The following is an 8,547-nucleotide window of genomic DNA, read 5'->3' on the forward strand; positions in this document are numbered from 1 at the left end:
CCTCTAATAAATCAAAGCCATTATTTTTTTCAGCCTTACTCTGGCTTTCTTCCTTTGCCAGCTAACCTTCCATGTCAGTGCCTTTGAATCATCAAATAGTTTCCCCTCTATTATTATATATATTATTTGGAATAAGAAAGACCATTTAATTGAAGTTTTTCTGGAAGAACGAGCCCATTTGTATTCATTAGATCACCTCTCTATTACTTCAATTTCCCACAATTGTCCTGATAGGTTTATCTTCCATTCAGCCTGTTCTTCTTCCTTTTCCTCAAATTTCTTCTGATTTTTGCAAGAAGTCTTTTCCAGTTTCAATGTTGTCACTCCCTTTTCTGATTTTTCCATTGGCTGGGTCTGTTGATCAACTGGGTCCTCTGTCTTGGTGTTTAGTTGTTCCAATTTTCCTGTTATTTCCTGCATTGTAAGTTCTTTGGTTGTAATCAAGATCTGGGTTTGTATATTTAAGCTGGCATCTTGTTCCTTTATGTTACTTCTTATTTCGTCACAAGCTGAAAGGATGGTTTCATGTATTAATTTCAACATGGAAATGATTTTTCCTGTCTTCATCCATATTCTCTTAATAACATGTTAAGTTGCAGACTTTAGAATTAAACGTAAAAAACATTTTTTTGTCTTTTGTATGAGACATCTATTTCATGTGTTATAGGTGGTCTTTATAGTAGAAGTTGTTTGTCAAATAAAAGTTTATAGTCCAAGATGTTCCATCATCTAATTATGCTTCTCATGTAAAGAAATAGGAAAGCAATTCCCCAAGCATAGCTCTGAGAGTCAGTAAAAGTTTACATTCATAGTTCCAGCAAGCTAGATATGCCGCCCAAAAGTTCCTTCTTTGCACAGGTGGTAGCTGTCAAGGTCAAAGAAATTTTATCTAAAGTCTGGGCTTCAAGCCAAGTCTCTTTTAAGCAATAACAAATTGTAATATCATACTTCACCACAAGATGTCACCAATGCCGTTTTAAGCTTTTTAAATCCAAAATTTATATCATGGTTTTTCAAGTCTTATTTTTTAAAATAAATACATAAAAACAAACATCTCCAATGAGAAAAGGAACACTTTTAGTCCCCATGTTTCAAAAGAAAATACATCCAATTAGATTAAAAATGTTCTTATAGTTGCTCTGTTTCCCCTGGGTAGTTAGTCACCACTTTCCTTAGAGGGTGGGATAAAAATTCCCTTCCCTCTCTCCTCACAGGGGGAAAAATACTTTGGGCAGCTTTTACAGGAAAAAATACTTAAAAGACAGGATCAGGTCTCACCCAGTTTCATCTGCGTTGCTTTAAAGTTGTTTGGTAGTGATTTTGACTTTGGCTGTCAGCAGCTTAGTGATGAGCCATATTGGTATGGCCGGTCTTTCCCCTGTCGGTTTGGAGGGCTTCCCTGAATCAAACGGAAGGGCTGCTGCCCTCCCACGATCAAATGGGGCTCCCCTCCTTGCTTGTCACCCCTACAGGGTGGCTTTTGACCCTTTCCAGGGTCCCCCAGAGGAACGAATTTGGATGCAGAAGACGGAGCTCGTCTTCCTGAGTCCGCAGCACTGCGATGGCAAACCGGAAGTCCAAGGTGCTTGAGGTTTTTGTCTATCACTTCAATGTTTCCATGTCCCTTCGCCAAAAAAGAATGGCTGATGAGGGAGAGACCTTGCTGTCAGAACATCCACACCAGAGAAGAGTCCATTAAGCTACAGCCCAGCACCTCATATTAGTTCAGTGTCTGGCCTTTTTTAAAAACAGCTTTTTAAATGGCTTCACTTATTGCTGCCCTTGCATCAGCCAAACATGACAAGGTGAGTTGCTGGAAAAGAGAGCCTGGTCCCTCTTGCAAGGTGGTGTTGAATGATAACTTTCCACCCCTTACATACCATCAGGGCTGCTTGGCCTTGAGAGACCTTGTACTTGACTGGTACCCATCTGTCTCTGGCTTCTTGTCAGGTAGTCAGGCTAAGGGTTAAACAAAATCAAAACCAAACATTTTTTGGTCTCTCCTGAGGGAAACTGCTTCTACTACATGGATATAAAATGTTGGCGAGTCGTGCCAGTAGACATCCCTTAGTTACTTTCCAGAAGGTTCTTTCAGTCCCTGAGTCTGCTCCGTTTACAGCTGCTTGACTATGAATGTTTCATAAACACAGCGGCAAAGGCATTTTCCTTATTCTCTCTTGTAACCATCTACAATATCTTCCTCTTCCAAAGGGAAGGGAAACCCCTCTGTCCTTCTCTCTCTCAAACATCTGTTTGAAAAAGGGGAAACCCCAATCTGGCTTGGTGAAATACTATATGCCCAAGGAAACAAAATTCCTGAAAGAATCAATTCTAAAATTCCTAATGCAGAACAAAGGGCAAAGCGTTTTATTCAGCAAATAAGCAGACATGCTTATGATACAGACATTCAGAAGACTACAATCAGTGTTTCAAATCTATAGGCTGTGAAAGATTGAAGGCCCGCATCTGCAGTTTATTTTAAAGACATGGATTTAAAAAATGCCAGGGTTACCACGGTTTATTGTTACAAATTTGTGGCACTGTTTGCCCAAACATTTGAATGTATTTTACAGTGTGGTTCTTTATGGATGTTATACCAAGATATCCTAGTGATGAACTGATTTTGAATAAAATTAAAACAATGGGAATGCTAGAAAGAATACAGCTAGTCCTCAGTTAATGACCACTCATTCAGCAAGCATTCAAACGTATGACAGTGCTGAAAGAATAATGCTTGAAAATGATTGGTAATAATTCAGGGATATTTAACAATCTTCACATTGCATACACCCTAGGAAACAAGCGATGACAGCATTATTATTTTGTGTTATTTTAGCCTTCATTACTCTTCCAAACATTTTTCACCGCTCTCATTTGCTGGCAGTATAACATGGCAGAATTTCAACAGAAATCTACCATAAGTTGCGTGTTGACTGGGAAATATCACTTTTAGAGTCATACCTAGAATTACGTTTAGCATTTCCTAAGGAAACTGAAGTATTGCCACTCCAATGAAATCAGGAAAACCACTTAGACTATAGCAGCAGGGGCTTTAGTTTCTGCCAGAAAAGTACCACTGTTCAGGATCTGCACATAAAAAAACCAAAGTTTTAAACAGGCATTAGAAAACATATTCACTTGTCCAAAGAGCTAGAAGTATCTGACTTATGAGCACAACTGAACCAAAATTTCCAACATTAAGCCAGTTGGTCCCATTTTACGATCTTTTTGCCACTATTGTTAAGCGAATCACTGCAGTTGTAAAATGAATCATGCAGTCATTAAGCAAATCTGGTTCCCTCCCCCACCCCCATTGAGTTTGCTTGTCAAAAGCTATCTGGGAAGTTTACAAATGGTGATAGCATAACTCCAGGACAGTGCAACTGTCATAAATACATGCTAGTTGCCAAATGCCTGGATTTTGATCATGATGTAACCATGGAGATGCTGCGATGGTTGTAAGTGTGCAAATCAGTCATAAGTTGCTTTTTTCAGTGCCATTGCACTTTGAAGGATCACTAAACAAATGGTTGTTAAGTCAAGGACTACCTGTCGTTGCTATACAGTTGTACTCCTGACTTTGGTCAGGTGCAATACTTTAAAAAAATCTCCATAATTACTTTTAGGAATCAAATGCTCTTAAATACTGTAGTTGAATGCAATTCCATTTTTTCAGTGGTGATTCTTATCTCAAATTAGATATCCTACTATATGAACTATGCACTTTCCAAACTGAAACAGAATATAATATTCTACAGTCCGTTTGTTTCAAGTGGAATATGTTTTCAATTTAAAAAAAAGCCCAGACCAGTTTAAATTTAAAAAACTGGATTTTTATACTAATTTAACTTCTATAGAACTCTGCAACTTCTGTACTCTGTTTTCCTTCCGTGCCAGATTCTCTCATTCATTATATTTCCCCTGTGCAATTCTTTATATGCATCTATATCTAATCATGATGACACCAGTGACAAAATGTGCATGTGATATCATAATGAAAGCTCCATGTTTTTGTACTTGCACCACATGCAAGTACATATGAAACAGACTTTGTATTTCAATGTTCATTATCTATTCCTTGTTACACTCTCACTGTATTTCTCTTACATGCTTACACGTGGATGCCAGGAGCTTATCTAAATATTCTGCACCAACAGTTCAGTTCTATCCGTGAGATACAGATAATTCTGTAAATGTTTATACTGTCAAGACAATAAAGGCAAAGAGGAATTACACTTTATATAGTCTTCAATTTTTTATAGCAAGAGTAGAACATTTCTGATATTTTGTTTTACTTTGAATTAAATACTAGCCTTGTATAAAACCGGTAGCCATGTGAGAACCAGTCTTATGTAGTGGTTATGACTAAAAACCAGGAAACTGTGAGTTAAAGTCCTGCCTTAGGTACAAAGCCAACTGGGTAACTCTGGGCCAGTCACTCTCTCTCAGCCCTAGGAAGAAAGCAATGGCAAACCACTTCTGAAATCTTGCCTAGAAAACTGCAGGGAAAACTGCAGACAGCCACCAGGAGTCAATACTTTTTAAAAAGTGTAAAACTAAGGAATGAAGCAAATTTCCTTTATTTCCCATTTCTCTGCCTCCCATTTTATAAAACCGATCCCCTCCAGACATACTAGTTCCTTCTTCCTCAAATTACCTTTTTTCCACCAGTCCATTTCCTTCTCTGTCATTTCCAATTATTTTATTGCTTTCTATTATTCTGTTGTTTTAAAGAACTTATTTGCAGTGCCTATCTGTCCATCACCAGAAAAGGCAGGCAACTGTAGAAATGGATGTTGTCAGCCCCATTTTCACTTTCAAAATGTCTTGGCTTTCTGTAGGCTTATAGCTGTTAGCTCCTTTGCTAGGGAAAGACTGCCCAACTGAAGCAATGCTCTTTCCGTATTATATCTATATAGTTATATAGTTTCTATATTTTCTTTTATTAGCATAGCTGAAATAGCATGGTAATTAAAATACTTGCTTAGCATAGATAATTTAATTGATAATTGATAATTTAAAATTATTGTTTTGATGTTTCTTTTCACGTGTAGCTAGTTTTCCTCCTTTAAAAAAAAACAACAACATAAATCTAGGGGCTTAATGTTTTTCCAGTCAACAGAATTAGAAGGGTTTCATCCCCAGGTCTCAGAGGGTTCAAACAAATCTACTACAAGTGACTGGAAAAGCAGTAATGGTAACTCTCCAATTCTTACAACAAAACAAAAACAAAACAAAAACTCCAGAGGAAAAACTTGCCTTTCAGGAAAGTGATGATGATAGGAATAACAACAATTATTATTATTATTTATTGGATTTCCAAGCAATAACCCTCTCTATGCTAAGCGAAACTCACAACCATTATGCTATTCCAGCATAGGAGTAGATGGAATAGGGGAATAGAATAGAAGGCAAGTTTTAGAAATTGCTTAGTGTGCCTGCAGGTTTTTGCCTTTTGATGCTTTGTGCACGATTTCAACTGAACTTTGTATGCAATATAAATGTACCTGTTTGGGTATGTGTAAAAAGGAATGTATTAGCAATCACTTTCCTGGAAGAAAATGGTACTGTCCACTGTGAAGACACAATAGCATGTATTTCAGATTCAATATCTTGCAAGCCGTTGCCAAGATGTTTCAATGTGGATAAGAACTTTTTAAGGTAGCTTTTTGTTCCTTCTTGGACACTGCACAGCAAAATGTTTTTCTGAGCAAGTATAAGCCCTTTGATGTAAGTCAAACCAGGAAACAAACACCACAAGGTCTGCTATAATTTTAATGTTGTGAGGTATAACAAAACCTTGAAAGGCCATTAGAGTTACTCTCTGTCCCTTCTTTCAGAAATCGTGAAAAATCACAGTAGGTTTGAATCGTTTTCTTGTGTTTCCTATATTCTCAGGGATGAGATTTTGCTTAGAGTCTCCTTTATCTTTTAATGGCTTTTCCTTTTCCAACATTATTTCTGTCTCCCTTTATACCACCTCTTATCAAAATCAATCTTCCCTTCTTCAGGTAAAGATATCCCAGGCATGTTACTATGAGAAATTTCCATAATTCATTCCCCACATCCCTGCTTGTCAGTCCCCCAAAGTCAACAAGCAAGTCTTGCCACACGGGGACAGATGAAGCTGGACCTTCCCACTTTTTCTATTACATGGAAACTGGTACTGAAGAATCTGTCTTGCCAGGAAACACAATTTTCTTCGATCCACTGACTATTGATGGCAGTGATAGATTATGGGGCATGTGAAGGTATTTCAAGTGAAATTGATGTACAAGGTATGGGGCACATTTTTCCACAACTGCTCAGATTCAGGGAAGCTCTTTCTGTGAATCAGTTATTCTAAAGTCCTCCTTCTCCATCTTGAGGTCAGAACATATCCCACTTTGTAGCAAGTGATTATTCCATGGTACCAAACCACGAAAATCTTCCTGCAAGCTGCATGCCTACCTCCATGAAGATTATAATAAACATTAACAAATATCACAACAATATAGAGTTTAATAGTTCCCTTTTTTTTAAAAAAAGCATTATTTTTAAATTTTTATTTTGCATATCAAATGCATATAGTATACTGTCAAAATGTCAAATATGAATATTGGCCAAAAAAAAGGTTTAAGGACTAAGCAATAGTAAATTGACTAAAATTACAAAAGCTGGTTTCAAACAATGGGCTAGGCTAAAATCAAACAAACCATGTTAAGGCTTTCTATGATATATGAGGTTAAGTAATATGGATCTCAAACCTACATCACTTGTTCTGTAACCATAAATTCTGTGCTTCTCAGTTCTGTCATGTTTTGTATGTGTCTGTACTTTTGTGTGTGTGTGATAGTGAGGGAGGAACAACTACTTTTGACACAAAAACATAATGTAATGTAATACAAGAGACAGGAAGCCTCAACATTAAGACCTACCTAGGTGTTAGCTACAGTTTGAGCATGCATTCAAAATGAAAATTACATTGTTCACTGCTGCCCAAAAGTTTTTGACCATTAAAAATATCTGGAAATATATTTCTCATTCACTTTCACACAAAATTATTTCTAACATTTGTGCTGGAAGTAGAAGGAGAAAAAATTATTCACTTTCCGAGTGAATCTTTTGCCATAATTATTTATCAGAAGTCCAGGCAATATCACGCACACCATTCTTTTAGTGTGCAAATGACATGAAATAAATAATCTGAATCAATGGTGACCAATGCAAATTGCATACTTCACTAATTTGGATATTGTGCTTGCTACTGACTTGGTAATAGTAAATCTCTTTCTCTCCTAACCACAATATATATTCTTTTTTTAAAAAAAGTGTGATAAACTTTTTAAAAACTACACCATGCTTACTGCAGGATGAAACATCTGAAACCAAGACAAAGATTTTATATTGAAATACCTCACACCCACAACACATATATTCTGTAAATTAAGCATTGTGGCATTTTAGAACTATTTATTAAAGCAACATGAGAATTGTGAAGAGTGTCCCAATTTTGGGGGAGACCAACTTGGGCTTCTGCACACACACACACACACACACATATATATATATATATAAACATTATTAAATCTCTGTTGTTTTCATGATAAGAAGATAATTATTACATCTTCATGGCTTTCTTTGAAACAAATGTATCAGTATTGTCATAAACTGTTCAGTGAAAATATTTTGTTTAGTAAGAAAGCAAATAAGTACTAGAGCTTTAAGAAAAAAAAACCAGGGGAGGTGTTCACAGCATGTAACTTTATAGCATCCAAGACAACTGAACGCCAGTTGTTAAAAAGAATTTATAGTCCATCATTTTAAGGAACCACGTATAAAAACAGTTGTGAAAACAACCTAATACTTTGCCACATGTCTTTAACTCTCTTCTCAAATAAACTAATGGAAAACACACTTTAAAAATCTCTATGAGTGAAATTGTAAAAAGTTCTCTTTTTCAGTTGGCTTTTAAGTGTAGAACAACATGGAGACTTTTAAAACAGCTTTCCTTCCTTGACTGAGGAAGAGCCCCTATTTATCAAGACTGGCATGGGGAGGCTGACAGGATGAAGTAATGAAGCCCATCTGTAGTCAAACATGATAGAAAGAACAAGGCAATAGGTTAGTTCTATAATTCCCAAATAGGGCCACTTTAAAGATACAACATCAATTCACTAATAATCTAAGACACTAATATGGGATTGGAGGTCCAGACAAGTACCGTACACTTTTATTGATAAATTTTAAACAACAAATATTCAGTTTAATAGCTTTTAATATGCATACTCAATGTGGAAAGGTAGCATAAAAACTGAAATACTATTATAATTTCATTAAAAGTAGTACATAGTAAGAGTAATAATGAAATGGGTATTTCTAAACTGATTGTGCAAGAAAGGGAGATATTGTACAGTATGTATTCAGGTCAGTTTAGATATAAAAGGTGACACAACAATTTTGAAAGCCTGCTTGGAGAATATCATTTAGTTATAAATTTATTATTTAAATTTGTGTTCTGCCTTTCTCCAATGATGCTTACTGCGATTAATAATAACAGTTATAATA

Source organism: Protobothrops mucrosquamatus, unplaced genomic scaffold, assembly GCF_001527695.2.
Source record: "Protobothrops mucrosquamatus isolate PMUCROS unplaced genomic scaffold, P.Mucros_1.0 scaffold597, whole genome shotgun sequence".
Classification (NCBI taxonomy): Eukaryota; Metazoa; Chordata; class Lepidosauria; order Squamata; family Viperidae; genus Protobothrops; species Protobothrops mucrosquamatus.